Source organism: Paroedura picta, chromosome 9 (genome assembly GCF_049243985.1).
Source record: "Paroedura picta isolate Pp20150507F chromosome 9, Ppicta_v3.0, whole genome shotgun sequence".
In the NCBI taxonomy this organism is placed as follows: domain Eukaryota; kingdom Metazoa; phylum Chordata; class Lepidosauria; order Squamata; family Gekkonidae; genus Paroedura; species Paroedura picta.
This window is the reverse complement of record NC_135377.1, coordinates 62014022-62026747: the sequence shown is the minus strand read 5'-3', so window position 1 is coordinate 62026747 and position 12726 is coordinate 62014022. Positions and strand designations below refer to the sequence as shown.

Genomic DNA, 12726 nt, shown 5'->3' with positions numbered 1-12726 from the left:
CCTCACAGTTTATTTTAAATGGATTATGTGACTGTTAGTAACATGTTATGTAATTTTAAATTCTACTTTCTGGTCCCAGGACAAGATAGCTGCCAGGTTAGCTTCTACTTGTAAGAAAATTTCACACTGGTATGGAGACAGATCGGGCCGGCAGTAAATAGTAAGGTGTGAGCCCTGGATTACTGGCTTTGACAGTTTTATTTCTGATACGTCTTTGTGAACTACAAATGGGTTCCAGGGGTCTGATTGGCTGGTTTGGCAGGGAGTTATCATGTGGCTGTGTTTGGATGCTGTGACACAGTTTACTAATGTAACAGGATTAATTGTTGCTTATATACTCCTACTGTTATGATGGTCAGTTCTTAGCTCATGCCTTGAATAAATCTTTGTTCATCTTAAAGGTGCTACTGGACTCTGATTTGATAATCCTGTTCCTTTTGTTAGTTCCTTCGGCCAACTGATTTGTACAGCCTCTGCAAGGAGTTTGGCATATTCTGTCTGGGCTCCTCTACTGCAGTTGATTGCCAGAAGATGGGTGTGAAAAGCTGTCTCCTTACTGGCATACAGGAGGGTATATAACACATTTTTATTTCAAAGGGCATTCCCCAAACCTTTTGTTTAAATTTATGCTCATACCACTGAGTGAGATTTGATTCTATTATAGGCAGCACTTCCCTTTTAAATTTTGCGTTGCCTTGTATTGTGGTTTTCAAAAATGTCCAGCCTCTAACATTTAATTTCACAAGCTGCTGAGCAGAAATTAGAAAGGCAGGGTATAAAACTTCCAAATAAGTAATATAATCTTGCAGGTACTGTATACATACATATAGGTACAATGAAAAAAAATAACCGCACCTAAAGGTATAATTTAATCAGAACCCTAAAATAGGGATATTACATATGAATGTTACATCAGTCCTATTTAGTTATGAATCACTAGAAGTATACTTGGGAGTTTAAATGTATAAGTACATTAAACAAGTAAATTAAATTGCAAGTTTTCAACAAATTAACATAGAACTAGTTTCTTGTGGCGCAGAGTGGTAAGGCAGCAAACATGCAGTTTGAAAGCTCCGCCCATGAGGCTGGGAGTTCAATCCCAGCAGCTGGCTCAAGGTTGACTCAGCCTTCCATCCTTCCAAGGTCGGTAAAATGATTACCCAGCTTGCTGGGGGGTAAACGGTAATGACTGGGGAAGGCACTGGCAAACCACCCCGTATTGAGTCTGCCATGAAAACGCTAGAGGGTGTCACCCCAAGGGTCAGACATGAACCGGTGCTTGCACAGGGGATAGGGTTGCCAGTCCCCAGGTTAGGGGTTTGCAATGCCTTCCCCCCAATTCAGGTCTATCAGGTAGCAATGAGAATTATCTCCTGAAACAGGCAAGAAGTGACGTGCCCGTGTCATCTGGAAGTGACATAGTCATGTCGGTGACATGGGGGGGGGGGACAGTCTGGTTTTTAGGCAAAACTCTATGGTAGGAAGCTAATTCTAGCATGGAGATTTTGCTCACAATCCAGGGCACCTGACATGCCTAAATCACTTCCAGTGACATAGGCACATTGTGTTTATTTCCGACTTCTTCACTTCCTCTTCCCAGTAAGGTCCCCACACCCCATCAGCTGGTCTGATGGACCTAGCAACCCTGCATAGAACAAACAATGGTCAAATAAGAAATGTTATATCTGATACATTGAAGAATAACTCCCTGGTCTTAAGTATCTACATCAGTATTTTTGTTTATGGCAATGTCATAACATCCTTGCAAGGCTGGGGGAAAGTTACATTGCATGATACCACATCATTATTTATATTTATTTATTTATTTATTTATATTTTTATACCGCCCTTCCCTACGGCTCTGGGCGGTTTACATAAAACATTTTTGAACATTCACATAGAACACTATCAAAATCAATATAAAAAATCAATATAACAATATAACAATAACAACAAAATATCAAATGGAACAATTAGAACGGCACTTCAACAATAACTTGACAATCCCTCGGTCGGTTCGTTCCCTCAGTCTGGGGGGCACCTGTAGGTGTTATGGCTCAGTCGGCCCCACCAAATGCCTGGTGGAAGAGCTCCTTTTTGCAGGCCCTGCGGAATTGTGGAAGTTCCGGCAGGGCCCTGATCTCTTAGGGGAGCTCATTCCACCAGGTGGGGGCCAGGACTGAGAAGGCTCTGGCCCTTGTTGGCTGAATTATCATTCAGTATGGTGAGTTCAATAAGTCTTAGGCTAGCTTATAGAGCCAGTTTGGTGTAGTGGTTAGGAGTGCGGACTTCTAATCTGGCATGCTGGGTTCGATTCTGCACTCCCCCACATGCAACCAGCTGGGTGACCTTGGGCTCGCCACGGCACTGATAAAACTGTTCTGACCGAGCAGTGATATCAGGGCTCTCTCAGCCTCACCCACCCCACAGGGTGTCTGTTGTGGGGAGAGGAATGGGAAGGCGATTGTAAGCCGCTTTGAGCCTCCTTCGGGTAGGGAAAAGCGGCATATAAGAACCAACTCTTCTTCTTCTTCTTCATACAATACAAAACAATACAAAAACCTTTAATGGCATCCACAATACAAACTTAGGCTGGCTTGCACAGGGCAACATCCATTGACAAGTGGATGTGTGTGCTCACATTTTGACTTTCCATCACATTATCGTGTTGCGATAGGAACCTGGCATGTTCTTCAAAGGACACGTGTAAACTCTAGTCATAAATCTGGGTGTGTGCCTTCCCACAAAAAGGAAATGTGGAATTTCCCTTTGGAGACATGAAAATAAGTTTATTTGTACGTGCCATTTGCAAGGTATTATAACATCAACTCACCCTCTAGATCAGGTGTTAAATCTATTTCACTGCTCTGGGTGAGGCCTGAAGCCACCTGCGGATGAGGAGTTAAGGGGGTTAACAAATATTCTGTCTGACCGGATCTGTCAAAAGATTTTACTAACACCCAATAAACAATTAAAATGTTTAGGGCTCAATAGGAAAGTAAGAAAGAAAAACGTTGATGTCATGGGACCAAGTAGCTTCTTATGTGCCATCATCACTGTGTTCTACAGGTTGCTATTACTTGGTTGATGGCCGTTTCAGCATCTTTTACACATCCATATTTAGTATGCTGTAAAGGAACTCTTGCCCTGCATCAGACAGGTAAACTGGAATGCCTAGAGCCAGTGTATGCCCTGTTCTGTATCAAAGTGTAACAATTAAATTAACATTAATCTAAAAACATTTTGCATTCCGTTTTTTACTCAATTTATTTATCCTCCCTTAACAGGATTAGTATTGTTGATATATATATATATATACATAAAATATTTTTAAATCAGACTGCTGAAACTATAAATGTAATAAAATAGAAATACGCGTTGATTTCAGTAAAGCTTATTCAGAGACAGTTAATAATGAGAAAGCCTTTTAGAAAAGATGAATAATCTTACCCTTTTCTTCAACTCCTAGTTACCAAATGGAGAGATTACTGAGAAAGATTGTGCCAGTAGATTAAGGAAATCTTCTACAGCCTGATTCTATCCGCTTGCTCCCAGGATGCCTAGAACCATACGCAATGCCCCCTCTACCGGTGCAAGCCTCAAATTTGGTATACCCAAGAGACTCCAGACTTGGAAGTGATATTTTCAGTTATAGATCACATAAAATCAGAGCATGTCTATAGTTGGAGATAGGACCTTGGATGGTCGTGATACAAACTATTCCAAGGCTCGTTTGGGTCATTTTGGTCACACAAAAAAACGGGAGCCCCACAAAGGCAAAATACTGAAGAAACAAATGGTCGGTCAGGGTTATTCAATCATTAAGAGCCTCTTGTGGCGCAGAGTGGTAAGGCAGCAGACATGCAGTCCGAAAGCTCTGCCCATGAGGCTGGGAGTTCAATCCCAGCAGCCGGCTCAAGGTTGACTCAGCCTTTCATCCTTCCAAGGTCGGTAAAATTGAGTATCCAGCTTGCTGCTGGGGGGTAAAACAGTAATGACTGGCAAACCACCCCGTATTGAGTCTGCCATGAAAACGCCAGAGGGCGTCACCCCAAGGGTCAGACATGACCCTGTGCTTGCACAGAGAATACATTTACCTTTATTCAATCATTAAAAATTATTTTCCTTTTACACTACTGGTTTCTAGTGCAATCTTTCCTACAATTTCCTTTCTAGTATCTGTGTGGCCAGGTTCTTATAGGGAGGACAGCTTTGCTTCATTTGTGAGAGGTGCCATACTGTGGTGCAATCAAATTCATTTAAAAAGTATGTCACCAGAAATTCCTTCAGGTATGTTCCCAAACCCAGGCAGTTAAAATCAACAGACCCAAATATTAAAATTAAGTTAAATTTGATTCAGATCCGATTCACAAATTACTGAATTCAGCTCTGTAACGGAGGTAACTTTTTGGATGAAGCAGCCTGATGCATTGTGATGTCATTGCAAAGACTTTAGATACTGTTCTGGTTGGACTTTCTACAAAAGGTTTTAATAGCCAACTAGTAATGCAAAGGAAACTAAAATGAAATGAAAAGGAAAAGCCTTGAGTCAATGGAAAACGATCTTTAAACATTTTAAAAACTTTTATTTATACAATTGCACTCAATGTATTTTGTGAAATATCCTCTTGCTGGAGTAACTTGGCTGTGTAATTGCATGCACATAGAAAGCATTTTCTGTTAAACTCAGTGAAATGGTGCTAAACTAAACAGCCTTGTAGCTGGAAAAAAAATGCTACTTACCTCCTTTGTTTTGTTCTGTAAGAGATATTTTCCAAAGATTAACTGAACCTGCTGATGGAATGAAAGATAAATTGAGGGGTCAAGTCAAATAGCAGCTCTTCCCATACTAACACATGTTTTTAACCTGTTATATTCCACCTATAGCCCTAATATTACCATAATTAGATGCAGCCTCTGTCTAAACTTGTGTTCACAGCGTTGCTCACAGCACTGCACCTTTAGGAAGCACCTGATATATTGCTGTTCAAACCTTCAGTCTTCCTATAGCAAAAGCTAGTTTCCAAACAGAGACCTGATCCCAAAACCTGCCATCCAAAGGGCTCATTTGCAAGACACCACTAGTAAATTATGGCCATGTCTTACATTGCTCCTCTGATCCTCCCGTTGTTCAAAACATGTCCCTTTATTAAATAAAACGATTAGCACCTATTAATGTAACCAAATATATAATTGTAAAAGCACAACATTAGCGCTGTAGAAGGGTGGCATAAAACCCTAGCTATCATCAGCTTTGCCTTTTGCATCCATTTTCAGAATATGTCCTTGTTCTATCGTTATACCATAGCTGTCAGGGATGGCAGAAAGCTTTTCTGACTCAGAAACAGCTAACCTTTCCGATGAAAGAAGAAGAAAAAGAGAAGAGGCTTATGAAATTAAAGCTCCCTGCGCTACCTTAGCTGGACAGATCGTCCATACAGTTAGAAACTGCGGCAACTTTAAGCACTTGAGCATTACGATAGAGAAACAAACCTGTAACGGAACGACATCCTATGCCCAGGAGCTAAAACGTAGTCATTGAGAACGTCGGGAAACAATCGTGTAACATACATTGGCTACCGTTTAAAATGAAGCTATATTTTCCCCCAGCTGAAGTTTAAAAAGACTGTGATTCAGTGCAAGGTGCCAAGTACGAAGACCTGGGCACAAGACCAATGCAGACAGCCTGAGTCAATTAGGTGAATTAGAAATCACTGGATGACATTCTATTCTTGCCATTGTAATCACAGTAATTTTCGTCGGTAATGGTGCTTCGTGAAGAAGTGGGTTCTCGCAGAATAATTGCAGGAGGTACCGACATGGGATGGTAGCATCTGGCTGCGTAAAAAAAAAAAAGCTCTTCAAATTCAAATTGGCATTATATATATTTTTTATCTCAAAAAATTTATTAGAAATGCACATCGTGCCATTCGAAATGGGGGGAGAAAAAGGTGAAAGCAGAATAATTTTTGTTCTATGAATTATTCATAATGATATTCAGGCTGGGTGAGATTTGCCATCCAAGCACTGATTCCTCCGACAGTTCCTTTTGCTCGTCTTCCATTACGCTTGTCATTTTTATTTCTTTTATCTACGCTCGCGCTCTTAGTTACGGGACTTGTCCCTTAGGGCTTCTTCTTCGCCAACTGAGTATTTCAAATCAGCAAGAAACGCAGAGATGCGCTGTTTGCCTCAAATCGCAGTTCTTCGTGAGCCGTCCGTCTGTCTCTCTCTTTTTCACAGCATTTAAAAAATTCACATCCACAATAAATGCCTGTTAGGCTCTTTGATTAGACGGTTCAAAAGGGAAAAAAAAGAAACAGCAAAAGAGGGGGGGAAACCCGAACATATTGCATTGAAGAAGAGTTATATATATATTTCCCGAAACAATAACCCAGAAGAGAGTGAGGTTTTGTGCTCCTTCCTTTGTTGTCCCTGCAACCCATCCTAGCTGCATAGCATCACGCAGAAAGAAACAACTGTTAAAGCAGGCTGGTTTCAGCGCGTCCTCATTTCCAACAGGAAGCAGGGAAGGACTGCATTCACGGCAGGCTAATCCACGCAAATATACCCATAAGAGACCCAAAAGCAATTAGTAGCTGCTTATGGAAAAGATATATTTTTGTAAAAAGAGAAAAATCAGCAGCAGTTGGGTAACAAAAGTGGGAGCATTCAGTTTTCAAAGGCTGAAACGGAAAGAGATTGTAATCCCAGAGATTCTCCACTTGATGGCTGGATGTGTCACTGCTAGTCGGCTGCTACCCTGCATCCATCCAAAAGGACTGGGATTGATTTAGGTCAGGGAGCCTGCTTTCTCGTTTGAGCTTTTGCCTGGACCGATGTGAGAAATCCTGGCTGTCTACAGGCCAGGACTAACCTATTACTCAGGGACCTTCGGCTGGCTTCAGCAGCAACAAGAAGAGGGGGGAGGAAAAAAGGCCCCAGACAGTAACAGGTATCGCCTCCTTTGTCCTGTCCTTGCAGGTATACCCCGGTGTGGCACAAGCAACTATTCACCTACGAGGCAGAAAGCCCATCACTCTTCGTCAGACGCCATTTACGTGAAAGGCTCCGAGCAGTGCCTGGCTGGGTTCAGAGCCGTTGTTAACGTTAGAAGCCAACGTGCGCATCCAGGTGGCATGCTGCTCTTCTGCTGTAACCAAGGTAAACCTGCACGGCACACTTTTATCGGCAGAAGACTTTGTTTGAGGAAGAAAAAAATTAAGAATAAGCCTCGTTCTGCTCCACACCCGGCTCTTTGCGTCTGCCTTGCCGCACTGCGACTAGGAAACTGGAGCAGTGAGAGGTCTGGCACTTGCGATAATGTAGAAAGCAGCAGCTCTGTGACAAAGCAGTCAGCTGACTTGCACTGTTATAATTCAGTGTCCTCTCTAAAAATAAGGCCGGTTTTGAGTGAGTGTAGCATCAGAGGGTGACCTGGCATTCCAAATCCGGCTTGTGTAATAACAGTGAACACAACGGGGGGGCTGGTTGCTCGGGTTTTCCAGTTCTGCCATAACTGTTTTAAGGAGTTTTGCAAGAGTGGTTTGTTTTCCTCCTTTTATTTATTTATTTTCAGATTTTTAGGCCGCCCTTCCCCGAGAGCTCAGGGCAGCTCGCGTGGCATCCAGATGAAATTAAATTAGAGCCAGTTTGGTGTAGTGGTTAGGAATGCGGACTTCTAATCTGGCGAGCCAGGTTTGATTCTGCACTCTCCCACATGCAGCCAGCTGGGTGACCCTGGGCTAGTCACAGCCCTGATAAAGCTGTTCTGACTGAGCAGTGATATCAGGGCTCTCTCTCAGCCTCACTCACCTCACAGGGTGTCTGTTGTGGGGAGAGGAAAGGGAAGGCGGCTGTAAGCCGCTTTGAGCCTCCTTTGGGTAGAGAAAGGCGACATATAAGAACCAACTCTTCTTCTAAAACATTTAAGTATTAAAATCCAGTTTACTTTTTAAAATTAGGGGGATCATCACCTTCTCCCCGGTGGGAGGAAAGGAGAGTAAAGCGCTATAAGGTTTTGGTGGGTGGTGTGCAGACGTTGTTGCCTGTATAGGAAGGCCAGTCTGTCGCTGTTTTTCTGTGGGCCTCAGCCACAGGCCTAGTCAAACAGCTCTCTTTTGCCGGCCCCGCAAAACAGCTCTGACACTGGTTCAGGCCAATTTGATTTCTCTGAGGTTGAGGATTTCGTGTGCTCGATTGCAAATTGCGGGGGGGGGGGAGGTAATCAAGTCGTGCTGCTTTGTAATTGGGGGAGGGGGTTGGTAATCAAACTGTTGACAGTGTCTACCAAAAAACGATAACACAGATCAGTTTTAACACTGGAAGCAAGAAGAGGTGTGTAACAGCGAGTCAGGAACTGAGTGGAGAGTGGTTTTTGCATGACTCCACAGGGATGCTAAAGACGCGGTGTCATAAAGGATACGGATCAAAGTCAGCCTGAGGTAGCAATCCAATAGCTGGCTTTTAAGTGCCAGCGTAAGGATTGAAGTGGCTGTCCTTTACAGAGAGGATTAGCATTTGGTCGTTCTCGGCTAAAGAGAACTTTGAAAGCCGTTCGGAAACTTCAGTGGGTCCAGAATGTGGCAGCCAAGTCATTGATGGGGGCCAGATACACGGATCATATATAGAGCAGTGGCAGGAGACCTGCTTGGAAGCCCTAGTTGCTTGCTGTTACTCAGTGCGGTGGCGGGGTAGGGGGGAGAATGGCATCATCAGCCATGTCACTCAATCACTTCCAGCGAAAACCTTTCATGCCTCATTTAAGAAATGAAGGTGAACTGATGTAAGTGTTTAACCATTTGATTTTAACTAAGGGTTTCACCTTAGAGTTTTGGGCAGTTCTTACACCTTCCGGACATGATGCTGTGCTTGCCCCTCCCCCAATCCTTTGCCCTAGTGTGGTGTAGTGGTTAAGAGCAATGGCTTCTAATCTGGTGAGTCGGGTTGGATTCCCCACGCCCTCACATGCAGCCAGCTGGGCGACCTTGGGCTCGTCATAGCCCTGATAGAGCTATTCTGACCAAGTAGTCCTGACAGGACTCTCTTGGCCCCACCTCCCTCACAGGGTGTCTGTTGTGGGGAGAGGAAAGGGAAGGCGAATATAAGCTTTGAAGACTCCTTTGGGTAGTAAAATGCGGGGCACGGAAAACCAAAACCCATTCTTCTCCTTAGGAGCAGCATGGAGGGCAAATAGAGGTATTAAGTCTGATAGTGCTATTCTCACACAGCAGTCCTGTCAAAGTTCTCTCAGCCTCCCCTACCTCACAGGGTGTCTGTCATGGGGAGAGGAAAGGGAAGGCGAATGTAAGCTGCTTTGAGACTCCTTCAGGCAGTGAAAAGCGGCGTATACAAACCAACTCTCCTTTTTCTATATATGTCAGCCTTCTGGTTGCCAAAATCACATCACCTTCTCAGGCACACCCGATCTCTGAAGCTAAGCAGGGTCAGCCTTGGTTCATATTTGGGTGGGAAATCTCTAAGGAAAACTACGGCCATGATGTGGAGGCAATGGCAAACCACCTCTAAAATCTCTTGCCTGGCTGCCAGGCAGTCCTACAGACTATACAAACACCATACGATAAATAAATACATCTGCCATGCTTACCCATTGGTTTCTGGGCACAAATCAAAGTGCCTAGATCAGGGATAGTCAAACTACGGCCCTCCAGATGTCCATGGACTACAATTCTCAGGAGCCCCTGCCAGCATTCGCTGGCAGGGGCTCCTGGGAATTGTAGTCCATGGACATCTGGAGGGCCGCAGTTTGACTACCCCTGGCCTAGATAAAGGACTAGACCTTTAAAGTGGCTTGTACCCTAAGTCCTTGAATGAGTCTCTCTTCCTGTCCTGGCCCATCCACCAGATAACCTTCCCCTGCATCTAGCTCCACTATCTTTGCCTCTCCCTGCAGAGACAGGGCTTTTCCTGTTGTGGCACCTCACCTTTGAATGCTCTCCCCCTTGAAGGCTGCCCGGTGTCTAACTTACTATGGTGTAGGGGTTAAGAGCGGTGGACCTCTAATTTTGATGCCCCACTCTTCCACATGCAGTCAGCTGGGGGCCCTTGGGCCAGTCACAGTTCTCTCAGGGCTCTCTCAGCCTCACCTGCCTCACAGGATATCTATTGTAGAAAGAGGAAGGGAAGGCAATTGTAAGCTGCTTTGAGACTCCTTCAGGTAGTGAAAAGTGAGGTAGAAAAAATGTTCTGCTGCTTCTCTTCTTCGCACAATCCTTCAGGTGCTGAGGCAAAACAGTTCTGTTTACCTAAGCTCAGTTTGTTTTATGTCTTGGCATGGCTTTCTTGGATTTTTTTTTAACTTATTTTTATTGTTGGCATTCTTTTATTGGTGAGCTGCCTTGAGCAGGCTCCGGGCGGATGGCATGCAAACTTTCTAAATAAATAAAGTCAACTGGAGCATCCCAGTTTTCAGTACTATAGTTTGAAAAATGGAAACAGCGTGGCTCACATCCAGTGGTGCACAAGTGGGGTAAAACACAGGCATAGCACAGTTGTGCTTGCGCAAGACCTTGTGCAACACCTATGGCTTTTGTTCCTATTATAGTGTCCTGGAACTGGTTGCTCAATGTCTTGCACAAGTAGAAATAAGGATACAAAAAACTTAACTTAGTACAAGTAGTTATTTTTCATGCATTTTTGCTTGTGTAGGAGCATTAATGGAAGTAGAATTTTGCTCTGAATCCAAGCCAGGGACTGTAATCTCAAACCATATTCTGTGTCATGTTCCCTGGGAACTCTAATTTTAGACAGAGACCAAGAATCTTAACACAAATTTCTCAGCATGTTAAAGGATAATAATTTTCTGGCAAGAACTTTTGATTATTAAAGGTATAAATGCCTTTGCGAAAATCCACAGTTTTAAGCTAGCTTCAACTTGGTTCCATTTCCATTTTTATTAAGATCGAATAGCTCATAACCCATGTACCTAAAAGTTCAAAAATTAAAAAATAAAAAGTTTACTGCATTGACAATACAGTTTTGCCCCCCCCCCCCCAAATCTTGATCTTACACTATTACTGCAAGCCCAACAATTCGGCACTTCAATAATGCTACAAAAGTGAAGTATTAGACGAGTCTTTCTCAACTTTTTTTTACCGTCAAGAAACTCCTGAAACGTTCTTCAGGCTTTGAGAAACCCCAGAAGTGTCATGATCCTGCAGAATATGGTTAGGAAGCATAGCTGGGTACAAACCTGCCCAGGGCCCCTCCCTCAATGGATGTTTAACACACACACATATATATACACTAGCAAGAAAGCCCATTGCAAGCAGGAATGCAATGGGCGCTAGGACCCAGGGGACACCGGGAGGTGCAGATCTCTCTCTGTGTGTGTCTCTCTCTCCCTCCGTGTACCTCGAAGGAGGAGGCCTAGCAGGTAACTAGGGCTGGTTTGTAGGAGGGAAGGAGGGCTAGTGTGCAGTTTGGGGCAGCTCTCTCTATGTCTCTCTCTGCCTCCCTTGCAGCAAAAGTGATAGGAGGGAATGAGGGCTCGTGTTCGGTCTGGCAGAGCTGTGTGTGTCTCTCTCTGTCTTTGGCACATCCGTAGCTAGCATCCAGGGAGGGAGGGTGGGTGGGAGCTGTAGAGGCAGGGCCAATGAGGGTGCAGTGAGCGTTGCTGGCTGCACCCTGATTGGCCCTATTCCAGCTCGGACAGCCGGACATGCTCCACCCCCCACGCTGTTTCACAAATATATATAGATGAACTATGGATAAGGATTAACTCCTACCCGTTCGGGAAACCCTTCTGGGGCCATCAAAAAATCCCAGGGTTTCACAAAACTCCGGTTGGGAAAGCCAGTATTAGACTATGTCTTCTATAATCAAATGAGAAGATGACCTATAGAGGCTTAATTAAGCAGGAGTGCTGTGTGCCTCTTCAATTATCATATTTGTTGACTGGGGTTATCAGTTAATAAAACCGCTCTGCACAGATGCACTATGAAGATGGAATCATGCTTACAACTGTTGATTAGAGATGGGCATAAACTAGGGAATTTGGTTTATTTTGGTTTGTGGTGTGCCCTATTTATGAGCCATGAATCTTCATGAACTTTTTAGAGCTAATGAAATTGTTTAAGTTTGTAGCATGGTAGTACAGCTCCCCTGTCCCCTCCCCCCGGCATGCTAGAGGCACCAATCTTGCAGGGGATCGCTGGCTGACACCACTTCTGGATTTTCTCAAAGCCTGAAGAACATTTCAGGAGTTTCTCGATGGTAAGAAAAAGTTGAGAAAGATTTCCAGAGTCTGAATTACAGCTCTCCCAAATAAAGTTCCCCCATCCTCCATTGTTTCCACATCCTCCAATGCACGAACGTGCAATTGAAGCCCACCAAAACAATCAAAGTCCCAGAGAATCTCAGCAGTAGAAGCTGAAGTTTAGGGGCATGTTTACAAGCCCAGCAGAATTACTGTCACTATGATAGTGCAACCTCAACAGGACTAAGGTCAAACCAGAGAATGTCTGCCATAGAAAATGGTGGGCAGGCATTTTTGCAAGCCCAGCAGAATTAGTGTAATGTACTAGTGCCCAGCCAGCCCAGCCAGTACCAATGTGGCAATGTCAGCTCAGCAGGGCGGATGCCAAGCACAGAATCACAAATCAAGCAAGGGGGAGTTGGTATGAACTTCCACAAACAGCTGGAAAGATGATACCACTCTAATGGCAGAAGTGAAGAGGAACTAAAGAGCCTGTTGATGCGGGTGAA

General features: G+C 44.1%; 2 long non-coding RNA genes across 4 annotated transcripts in view; one reads left to right on the top strand and one right to left on the bottom strand.

Moving 5' to 3' along the window:
• LOC143845044 (uncharacterized) overlaps positions 1 to 6993 on the bottom strand; it is a 29400-nt gene extending 22407 nt beyond the window's left edge. For both annotated transcript variants that reach the window (XR_013234263.1, XR_013234262.1), the window contains exons 1-3: positions 5494 to 6993; positions 4744 to 4794; positions 2834 to 2888 (exon numbers count right to left, since the gene is read on the bottom strand). This is a non-coding gene — a long non-coding RNA (uncharacterized LOC143845044). The remainder of the gene's footprint in view (positions 1 to 2833; positions 2889 to 4743; positions 4795 to 5493) is intronic.
• The window catches only part of LOC143845043 (uncharacterized), a 622217-nt gene that overhangs the window by 45413 nt on the left and 564078 nt on the right, over positions 1 to 12726 (top strand). For both annotated transcript variants that reach the window (XR_013234227.1, XR_013234222.1), the window contains one exon: positions 6985 to 7164. This is a non-coding gene — a long non-coding RNA (uncharacterized LOC143845043). The remainder of the gene's footprint in view (positions 1 to 6984; positions 7165 to 12726) is intronic.